The sequence below is a fragment of the Lissotriton helveticus genome, chromosome 4_1 (genome assembly GCF_964261635.1).
Source record: "Lissotriton helveticus chromosome 4_1, aLisHel1.1, whole genome shotgun sequence".
NCBI classification, from domain to species: Eukaryota; Metazoa; Chordata; class Amphibia; order Caudata; family Salamandridae; genus Lissotriton; species Lissotriton helveticus.
In genome coordinates, this window is record NC_136063.1 from 1,742,672,658 (window position 1) to 1,742,684,764 (window position 12,107).

Genomic DNA, 12,107 nt, shown 5'->3' on the forward strand with positions numbered 1-12,107 from the left:
GATCTCAGTATATTAAAGCCCTCACATGTTCTTTCAAGCTTAGGTGCCCTTTGGTCACAACCGGGAAAATATGGCACTAGATAGTTCCTGTAGATGTATCAACTTCTTCAAAAAGTAGTCTAGGTTAGTGGGTAATACACAATTGGCTGGCTCGTCTGTTTGGTCTTCCCATGTTCAGGAACTAATGAGTACATGGCCGGGATATGTTAGATCATAAAATAGACAATAGATTTAAGAGCAGTGCCTAATCAAAAGCATTACCAGTCTTTTCCCACTAATGTGAGCTTATACTGTTTTGTCCCATACATGAATACTTCTTTGCTGTCTGCCAGGATGGAGCCAGAGCATGCATTCTAAAAAACAAACCCCACAATTTTTTGAGTTGGTGACCTGTTCTTTTAGACAAAATCACCAAAATCCATGACTTCAATTTGAGAAAATCACAACCATTGCTATAACCTTTACTCATCACACCTTTACTCCAATCTGCATTTCATATGTTGTACAAAGTAGCCAAGGAGATGTTGAGAATGCAATACACTGTCCAACCTGTCTATGGAGATATGTCCTGCTGCATGTTTAAGTTAGTCTTTCTACCTTTTGTATCCAAACTCACATCTATGATTGATTAATGTCTCCTTTCCCAAATAAGTCATTCCCGCTTTCTAGAAATACGTCACCTTAATGTATTTTCTCAAGAAACCATTGGCAGCTCTAACGATCCTAACTAACTACCAGTCAATCTTCGATTTACCCTACCCTAGTAAAATATTTTAAAGGGAAATTACAAATCAACACCAAAGTCATGTGGATCTTACTCACATGCTGCATGAACATGAATCTCGATTCAAGCCTCCTACGTGGGCACTGCACCCACTTTAGCTACGGCCAGAGAATAACTTGAGCTCTCCTTGGATAAAGACAGAAACTCAGTTTCAGGCTCCCCACTCTGCTAAAATCCTTCACTGTTCAACCACAACATCTTACTGAGAATGCTGTAGAAGTAGACTGGAGTGTCCAAATCTGCCAGTGACTTTTTCCAACCCTTTCTGGGATCAAAGGCAGTCGTTTTGGAAGGATTGGGGTCATGGAATTATTTTCGCACAAGGTGTCACAGAGAGTCCCATTTGATTCACTAAATTCCTTTGTGCTGTCCAATATTTTCACCCTTTAGAGATGTCTACAGCAACAATTTGAGATCCTGGAATAATAACAAGGACGAAGGAGGGTATTAACTTTCACAATGTTGGAAATGCAGTACTTTTTGAAGTACAGCAAGTTTCACTGCAGGCATTCTCAGCTTACCAGGGCTTAATTGGGGAAATAATAAGTTATGGTGTTTAAGATTTCTCAGAAGCCCAGGGCCAATTATCGAGGTTGCTGAATACCAAGGCAGTGTAGTTTTGATTCCACTGCATACCTCATTTTTTTAAATCATTCTCTTCCTCCTTTTCTCTTTTTCGCGCTCTTGTTTTGGGTCAATGTCTAAATAGGAAAAGTAAGGTCTACATCCTAAAAATGAGTGCACTTTGGCCCCACCTGCAACTAGAAGTTCAAATAAACGCTGGGACTTACACCTGTTAACTGTAGCTCAAGGTGATAGGTTTTTCTCAAGATAATTGTGAGTACATTATTTTTAATTACCACCAAAACAACATGAACGTCAGGATTTTAAACAGTAAAATTCACAAAGTAAGTAATATAAGGAAGAATAACAAATATGTCAAGTAAAAAAAAATCAGATCAACAAATACCTTTAAGAGGATCATGATTTATAAACGTTTTACAAAAAATGTTGAAAAGTGCTCATAGAAAACAATGCAAAAGTCAAAGTCACTCTAAGTCTCTGGGGCATGGGTGTTCGGGTCTTAGTCAACATTTCACGCAAATCGTGATGGAGTGTGTATCTGAAAAGCCTGGGGACTTTAGCTCAGCTAATAGTTTTACCTTCAAAAGGATCCTACCAAATTAATGTCAAATTCCTCCACTGAAGCGAGGCAGGACATTATAGCTGGTGGGGTCCATGAGGCCTGACATGCTGCATTTGAGGTCTCTCTAACAATTCAAGTTTTGGTGCAGAATGTTCCATGCTACCAACATTTAGGGGCTGATTCACAAACATAATTTTGGTATTTTACAGACTACAAGTTTAATTTTACTAATAGTAGTTTTACCAGGGTTCAGTACATAACAAAATAGATCCGTCTTCTCTGTTGTAGTTTGTAAATACCCCAAAAAATTGTAAACGTACACAAAAGTGTAGGTTTACCTTGGTGAATCAGACTAGCAGGCACCCTCAAGATCACTTAACTGCATTTTTCTGCTGTAATGCTTGTTCTAATTTAGTTATACTTCTGGAGCATGTAGCCATTAGGCGGGCCAAGACGTCATGCTCGCCAACGAGGGCTTCCCAAGGCGACATACATTGCATTTAGGGTGCAGATGCCTTTGCCCATTCCTGCTGTCTTGATTCAGATGTATTTAGTTTTTGGGAGTTAAGAACCCTCTAACCTCATAAAACTGAAAGCCGAGGCTATTCAAAACTCCACAATGTGAGAGATCTGTTTTTGGTGGTTTTGCCAAAGCCTCGAACTTTGCTGCAAAATACTCACAACAGGACAAACAAGGAAATCTTGCCCACCAAGGGGGCACATTGGTCAGATAGCTTCACTATCTTGTTCAAGTCACCAAGAGGATACAAAATCTCCCAAGACCAAACTTTTTCAGTAACTTAAAACCACCCTCATGGTCTTTCCCAAACACACCAATTGCTAGGAACACTTTCTATGGTATCAGTTAATACATGACAGAGGGAAGTGACAGATGTAAGTATCAGCCGCGGTCGGTAGGGGAGTACCTGCCGGGGCGGTGACGTGGGTAGGGGGAGGGGCAGGGTGGGGGGTAGTAATCTATGGATAATGGACGTTTACAGGTAAGTAAACATATACATAAATCAAACAAATTTCGTTGTGCGAACTGCATCCCTAAATGCAATGCAGTGCACGCAACCAAATTCGTTTGATTTATGTATATGTTTACTTACCTGTAAATGTCCATTATCCATAGATTACTACCCCCACCCTGCCCATCCCCCTCCCCACGTCACAGCCCCGGCAGGTACTCCCCTACCGACCGCGGCTGGTAAGTATGCTGAATCACTCTCCTCGCAAGCATTCAGCTAAAGAACGCTCCTAGCTATTCACCTACTTATTTTTTTTAAATTCCCAGCATGTTTTTATCTCCCTAGATCTGCAAAAGAAAGCCTAGCAGGTCTAACTCTTTGAAGTACTTATAAAACTCAGATGCAAGAGAGAGAAGGTTTCAAGGACTTAGTGCCCAATTTAGAGTTGGTGGCGAGGGTACTCCATCGCAACAGTGACATGGTATCCTCTCTGCCAAACTGAAGGTCCCCCCACCTCATTTAGAGTAGTGTGAATACAGTGAATACTACTCTGTCTCTGCCACAGACACATGCCTCCAACGGCCAAACAGACTATGGAGATTCAGAGCTCCTGAGAATGCAGCCAGACTTCTGCCATTTTGAATGGAAGCCTCTGGGAGAATTTGCACTATGGGCCCGATTATGATGCAGTTAGGAAATCTTCCCAATCGAATTGGTTTGGAAATGGTTTCCGACCGGCTCGGATCAGGAGAGTCCGACAGACCGAGACTGATGCACCCGGATGCTTCGAGATATGATATGTTTGGACTCCCATTGACTTCTATGGGAGCCTATGTTCCTAACCGCATCATATTCTGGCCCCCAGTAGGGAACACACGTTCCCGATCCAATTCAGAAGCAGCAAATGACGTTAGGAGGCCTTCCTAACCACATTGTAATCAGGCCCTAGGCGGGAATGCTTTCCTAACCACATCGTAATCAGGCCCTTAGTTGAAACAGGAGGTTTTGAAAAAGAGGGTTGCATTTTGGTGGGAATTCTGCCAGGATTGGGCCTCAGGAAATCTTTGATCACTGCCTAGTGCTTCTCCAAGGCCTTTGAACCTTATGCCTAGGGGGAGTACTCTCAGAAATCCGTTTTTTGGAGGACCCTGGGCGACTGCACCTTCCAGCTCTTTTCTCACCTAAAGGAGTTCACTGCGAAGAATGTGTGTGATGTCGTTGTCACATTAGGCCTGGGCAGGAACACCACCATTTTACCTGTTTATGTTTAAACTTGACATTTTTTCTTGAATATTGACATTTGACACACTTTTTGCTTGCATGCTGGTATGGATAATGTTCCATGAAATAACATTTAGACATCTTTGTAGGTACATTTTCTGAGGCTAAAACATTCTGTATGAAAGCTAAAGTTCAGTGTGCAAAATTATGTTGTTTATAATTGTTCGCTCGGTGACAGCTTTGTCAAGGTTGAAACAATAAGACAACATGGCTGGGGCTTCAACATGGCAACATGGGTGAGTTTTAATATATAAATGACATCACTCTTTTGATTAGTCCGTAGAGCATTTCGCTGACACTGTCAAGGCCAACCCATACCAGAATTCTAGCCCAGCTGAATCCTGTTTACCTCCTGAAAGGGATAATGCCCAGCTCTGACGGGCTCCCTGATGACACTTACCCACAGGCAACAGGGAGTTAGATCACCCTACAGGGATGCTGGCAGATTCACCCGCCCTAAGGACACTAGGATAGGGAGCGCTAGGTAGGTAGAAGCATACATAGCATTACGCATAGCTGCAAGCATATACTCTATGTAACAGCACAATGGTTGAATTGTTCATCTTCTTTCCCATTCTCATAATTCTGACTACTCAGTCTTGTTTCTTTTTATTAATTATAGCAGTGCACTCATTTTACAAAAGAATTGTAGAACTTCAAAACAAATTGAAATAGCACCTTGTGCATTTCTTATGGATCTATTTTGGTATGCACAAGTTACCAAACAAAAAGTTTCTAGAACTATTTCCACAATTTTCTTGGGGAGTGAGAGTTGTCAAGTTCTGAGGTTGCATATACCGCCTGTTACCATGCTAGGTTAGGGGTATGGATGGTGCACTGAGAGCTAGCCAGGACTTAAGCCAACATATCCTGATGGCATGAAAGGACTCTGTCTCACACAGTTTTGATGTTTATGTTGTCCAACAAATACACAGTTTTACTAAGGAAGAATGTACTGTATGACAAAACGGAAAGCAAGTGACTCTGCGAAGTTGACTGATCAAATAACTACTTATCTTGGCAGTGCCAAAATCCCTAACCTTTTACTATCTCAGGACTTGAATCAACATTTAATGGAATCATCCAATGACATTGGCATCTGCCTCCAATCCTCAAACTACAACATACCAACACAAGGGACCTTTATGCATGGGAGGCCTAATAGGGAAAACAGATTCTTAATGGAAGAATTAGAACATCTTAATCTCAGGGCCTTAATGGAAGATCAGTCGACAACACTCCTCCAGTGGCAAGCTTTTACACAGAACTAACAAGCTTGATTTTAGGCTATACGCTTGTTAGTTTCTCGCTGTTCTCATACGTAACAGGCTTCAGAATGGGAGACAGGGGGGAGAGCGATCACCGTCCACAAGTAATCCCTTCAGCAGCCACTGCTCGGTCTGGCATACATTTTGCCCTGCACAGGCTCAAGCTACACGATAAATTATAAGAGGATTAAGTACACAGTAGAAAGCATAGAGTCCTTAACAGACACAGCAATCAATCTATTACTCACACAACCATTTGAAAAAGACCTGATACAAACCTGGGAAGGCTTCACCACTAACCTTAGCAATTTGAAGGCTATAGAAATAAAAATGAGGAGTTCTCCAGTTCCCTCACTAGAGGAAAAGATGACTAAGGCTCAAAGAGTGCAAATAAAAACCTTAAGAGAACGATAGACGGCTTTGTAAGATCTCTGCGACATGATCCAGGGAATACACTGCTCCTTTCATCCCTGTGGCAACTAAGAATCAAACTAAAGAACAAGACATCTGGGCAAAATTATTGTACAATATAAAGCAAACGTCAGTGATCGCTTCTGGAAATCAGTAAACACAATTATTCACCCGCATCATGGAGGACTTATTTCCTATATTTTTGAGGATACCTGGGCAAGCTACTTAAATTACCACTTAAATAGTCAAACCATTAGTCTGCCTAAACTAGAGCAGAGTAGAGCAGACTTGGACAAACACAGTCAGCAGTGAGTTTGTTTACGTGGTGTTGAAAAGAAAGGGTGGTGTCTGTGATGACTCCTAGATTTCTTGCCTTACTAACTGGTGCTGGGAGGGTAACCAGTTCTGCCGGCCATCATTCTGAGGACCAAAAGGAAGTGTTTTTCCCCAAGAGAAGTACCTCGGTTTTGTCCGAGTTTAGCTTAAGGCAGTTCTTGGCCATCCGTGAGCTGACACATCTCATGTACTCCTTAAAATTCTGAGCTATTTTTGGATAGTTACTAGAGATTGATACAATAATTTGGGTGTCATCCGCGTATGACACCAATTCATACCAATGGGATTTGATCAGACGTGCAAGAGGAGCAACGTACAAGTTAAAAAGGGTGGGGCTCAATGATGAGCCTTGTGGCACCCCACAAGGAAGCTGGAAACATTTGGATTTCTAGCCACCTAATTCAACAAATTGTTCTCTGTTTAGCAGGAAGGATTTGAGCAGTGCTAATGCTAGGTTTTCTACTCTCACTACCTGAAGCCGCTGAATCAGAATGCTGTGGTCCACCGTATCAAAGGTGGCCGATATATCTACTAGTACTAGGACTGCAGATCCTCCGTTATCGACCGCCAATCTGACTTCCTGCGTTGCAGTAATCAATGCCAGTTCAGTGCTGTGTCGGGCTCTAAAGCCGTATTGAGTGGGATCCAAAATGTGATTGTTCATGATGAGAACTGTCAGTTCCTGATTCATATGTTTCTCTAGTACTTCCGCCGGTAAGGGTAGCCTGGAGATAGGTCGATAGTTTCCTGCTTCTGTTTTATCAAGGTTATATTTCTTCAACAGGGGTGAAATTGATGTTTTCTTCCATATTAAGGGGAAGATCCCTGTTTCTATGGCGAATTGAGGACTTTCGTGAGTCGCACGTCAATTGACTCCACTAACAGATGTGTTATTCGTGGGGGCTAGGGATTGAGGGGGGAGACGGATTTTGTTGCTATTAGAAGCTTTGGTGTTTGTTCGTGATGGAGTAGTGTAAAGTTAGAGAAACAAGATTCAGTGATATTGGTTACGGAAGTGGGCTGGGCTGGGGTAGCACATGTGACGACAGGTTGGGAACCCTGGTCTTAGGACAAAGGTATCGTAGATGGTACTAACTTTCTTATGGAACGAGGAGGCCAGTGTATCACAAAACATTTGGTCTCTTGTGTCATTATTAGTCTCATGTATTTGACTAAGTTTCAGCCCTGTTGCAAAAAGCTCATTTGAGTTATTTTTTGCTCCCTCAATTTAAATAGCTGATTTTAATTTTTTTAATCAGCTATTTGTATTTTGCCAGAGTTAACTTCAATATTTCCTTGTCTTTAGGATCATAATATTTTTGGCAGCGTCTTTTGTAACTGCAACATTGTCTTCTTGAGATCTTTAGTTCTTCAGAGAACCAAGGTTCAGTTGGTCCTGTCCTGCTGATTTTCTCCCTGTTCTAAGAGGGACTGTGGTGCTGGCTGCTGCAGCTATCCAGTGATGGTATTCTGCAGAGGCAGCATCAGGGTTTTTTGTAAAGCATGGCTTGTTTTTATTCAGCTGTGTAGAATAGTCGCTACTATCTAGCTTATTCTATTGATAGCTTGATACATTGCTCACAGGAACATGCCGAGGGATCATGGGTGGGGGAGGGGTGAGGGTAAACTTCACTGCATGATGGTCCATCCAGTGAAGTTGTATGGTATTATAATATTTCAGCAATGGACAGTCTGTAAATATAGCGTCTAGGAGGTGGCCTGCCCAGTGGGTTGGGCCAGTCACCATTTGCTCCAGACCTGTACTTGTCATTAGGTCAAGGAGGTACTTAGAGTAATTAGCAACGGGATTATCTAAATGGAAATTAAAATCATCCAGAATGGTAAAGTTCTGAGATTTTATTTTCAATTCCAGAAGTTGGCTCAAGGTGTGTAGAAAATGTGTTCTTGAGTCTGGCCGTCGGTAGACCAGTATTCCATTAAATGAGTAAACATGGCTGACTGACATTTTAAAGAGAAGCACCTCTGCTTCCTTGTCTAATTTGGTGTCTTTGAAGGATGCTTTTAGGTGGTTTCTGTAAATTATTGCTAGTCCTCCTCCTTTTCTGCCAGGGCGATCCCTTCTGGTTATCGCAAATCCTCGTGGGACTGCAGTCACCAAGTCGGGACCTGATGCCTCATCTGCCCAGGTTTCTGTGACAAATATTCAATCCACGGTATGGGAGTCAACAAATTGATTACATTTTAATTGATGTTTAATTAGTGAACGTGCATTTAGTAGTGCACATGACAATCCTTGGGATGATTTTATCTTATGTGCAGTGAGCTTATTCCCTGGTTGTACAGAATGATCCTTATATATATATTGGTAGGGGCATGCTCAGTATAGCGCTTACACTTGATGTCTGAGAGCCTGAGGTCGCAGTATTGACAGATCTGCTTCCTCGTATTCTTTGTGCCTCCTCAGATTGGTGAAACAACGGATACTAGAGCACAAAAGTACTTTCCATTGTAGAAAGACCAACACAAATTTAACGAGACATTTCGTTGCATTTAACCATCCACCTGAGAGTTTTTCCTGGACAGTCCTAGAGAAACCTTACATACGATCACATGTGAGAGACAGAGCAAAGTTCCTTTTTTATCAGAGAACAGAAATGGGTGTTCAAACTAAGCAGTGACACCAAAGGCCTGAATGACACACTTCCGTGGACTATGTTGTGATACATCTAAGCAGTACTAGTCAATTTATTTCTGGTGGTACTCAAATACATACAAATATCATACCCCGCTGGCCAATTTTAGATAGCTGCAGGATGAGAGTTAACCACTCAAAATAATAATTTCTGACCCAGGACATGCCCATTTTGCTTTCTTTTCCTTTTCCTTAAAAGACTATCCTTCAATATGAGAAAGAATAGTGGTAAGGAACCATCATAACTGTTAGCATTGCATCGTTCTCATTATATCAAGATTGACAACTACATAAATGGGTTGTTAGATCAACTAATCCCGCCAGCAATTTAATCATATTCTGAACCTAATAGCACAGCAGGGAGTGTCTAGTGGAACAAGAATGCTGTGGAGCATTATTGATTACATGTAGTAGTCATGCACTAGGAAAGAGCTCTTTTAAAATCTAATTAAAATCATCATGGTGGACCAGGTTTACTTAAACATGACCTTGGATAGTATGAAGTTTGACACAAAACATAATTTTATTATCGCGGGCTAAATTTCCTAAACATTAATATCAGGATTCTTGTAGATTTACAAAACACTTAACAGTACATTGTAGCTCGATTTGCGATCGAACTACGGGACCGCCGAGTCTGACGTCATCCTGTAGTCCGTCGCCTAACGGTGACGTTGTGCGGTGAGCAGACGCGCTAAAAGGATCAACAAGATGGTGCCTCGGGACCTCCCACACAATAAGGTGGAGCCCGAGGCACCGACGGATATGTAAGAGACATTGTGTAGGCTTTAAATGCGAAATACTTTGCGCTAGCACTAATGCGCAAGGCGCTTCTGTTAGTGAGGATCTCTTTTTCGGGACTTTGTGTGCATAACGCTAAGCCCGACGTGCAGCAGCGGAGATAACTTCTAACCGTGGGAAGATTGGTCCGTTTATCCGTGTGTCGCCGAGTACACTGATAAACAGATTATTTCAAAGAGGGTGTTCTTAGTGGATACCACGAGACAGGTCACTCTCCACAGAGGTGACACCATCGTTTTTTGAATAGTGCATAGACAGCAATGACTAATAGAGACACTGCATAGTATATACCATAGTCTACTACAACAAACCTTAAAGTGGTTTTACTAGAGCTATATATATATTAGCAACAACACCGTGTATAGGACATTCAATGACACACATCTTTAAGTTAGGCTTTGATAGGAAGGTGGGTCTGTTCAGTCGTTTGCCAACGTGTAAAACAGACCAACAAATATATATATATATATAACTTTTCCCCTATAAGTCGACTTTGGCAGATACCATGAGATACGCGGTAGGTCACTCTCTACATAAGTGACACCAGCGTTTTTTACAAATGCAGAGGCGGCAACTAATAACCACTCTGAGTGATACTATCTGTATAGCGTATACCCAAGTTCACTACAACGAATCTAGTAGTGTCTAAATATACATCAGTAGTAACACCGTGCCACAGAACACTCATAGATATACATTTTTAAGCTAGATACCGTGGAGTCTATAGGTTTGGCCACAGGATGAGGCTACCTGTTTGGGTTGTTTATCTGGGTTTGAGATCGAGAGTGATGGTCTATATAACGTTTTTGTATTCTACTCCTTACTTTGAAGAGTTTGATCCCCCATGAAAACGTATTCACCTCATTTACAGGGCGGGGTCTCACACACCTGAGTGGTTACCGGGTGAGGTGGGGTTGATACCTCATATAGGACAGGTGAGTGGACCTGTTGTTGTTCTTCTTCTTTTATTAAACAAACCGTTGAGATGAGTATATAATTGTAACTGAGTAAATAAATACATTATTGCCATGTTCTGGTACAATTTATGTGATATGTGTGCAAATTCTATCTTTTAGGTGTGACAATCACTCTGCCTATATGCAGGTAATATGTCAAGTCAAGTCAAAAAGGCTTTATTTCGATAAAAAGTTATCATAAAAGCTTCACATAAAATTCATGAATACATTTAAAAGAACCAAAAATAAACAAAGTACAAGAAATGTATGCATAGACAGTTCTTTAAAAAAAAAAAAAAAAAAATTTCAATGTTTTTAAAAGCGATCTCTTCATTAATTATTTAAGAAAGAATTAAACAATTGAATTAAGCCTTTTGGCTCTAATGGACCAGGCCCATGATAAAAATTTGGCAAGAACACAAACATAAGTGGTACGGCTATCAGACATTAGTATGCGTATTGCGTCTGAATGACACCTAGTGCCCAGCTGGCGACATAAATGTTTAAGCCATATCTTCCTGGGTAAGGTATACTCTCCACATTCGAACATGAAGTGCGCCACTGTCTCTGGTCTAGCTAGACATACTGGGCAAAGTTCTGCAGTTTGTGCAGGCAATTTCCATCATGAAGAAAAAGCATACAAAGGTAGTGTTCCTGCTCTGAATTTAAAATAAAGTGCCCTATCAAAAGGTTTTTCAATAACGTCTAAGTATAGTTCCCGTTTTGGTAGGTCCTTAAACTTCAAAAAATCTTCAGTGAGTCTGCCCAAGGAAGCATTAGTATTCCGTTGTAGCGCAATCCAATTCCAATAAAGTTTCTTGAGGGTTGCCTTTGGGGGAGAAGATCTATTTGCCCACGCATCACTTAGGCCCAGATTGAATAGCAAGGTTTTCATGTCACTCAGCCATTTAATTTTGTGCCACCCTGATAGTGACATGATTTCTGCGAGGCCTTGCGCGTATTTACTGAGTTCGTGCACTCGCCACAGTCGTGCCCATAGTAGAAGTGGGCGAAGTTTAGCTAAATCGTCGATAGGGGGACAACCTAGATCCAGCATTAGTGGGACCGTAGGGGTACACTGAGGGAGTGACATAATCGCCCTACAGAATTTCTTCTCAGATCTTGGCAAATCATTGGTAATAGATGAACCCCATAGCTCCGCCCCATACAGAGCAGAACTAACCCCTTTAGCTGCATAAATATCGAGGACAACAGCTATTGGTCTAATTGCGCAGGAGCGTTGTTCTTTCAAAAGGGCTCCTGTTATCCTCTTATGGGTTAATAGCATTTTGTCAAGATGTGGGGTCCATTGCATTTTATGGGATAAGCGAATGCCGAGGTAGTCAAACACTTCTACCCTCTCCAGAGGTTCTGCGTTCAGAGTGGGGGAGCGTACTGTTTTTTTTGGGGGGTTCAACACAAGGTATTTCGTTTTGCCCGTATTAATTACCAGGCCCCGTTCAGTACAGAAAGATTGAAAGTTGTTCAGAAGCCTTTGA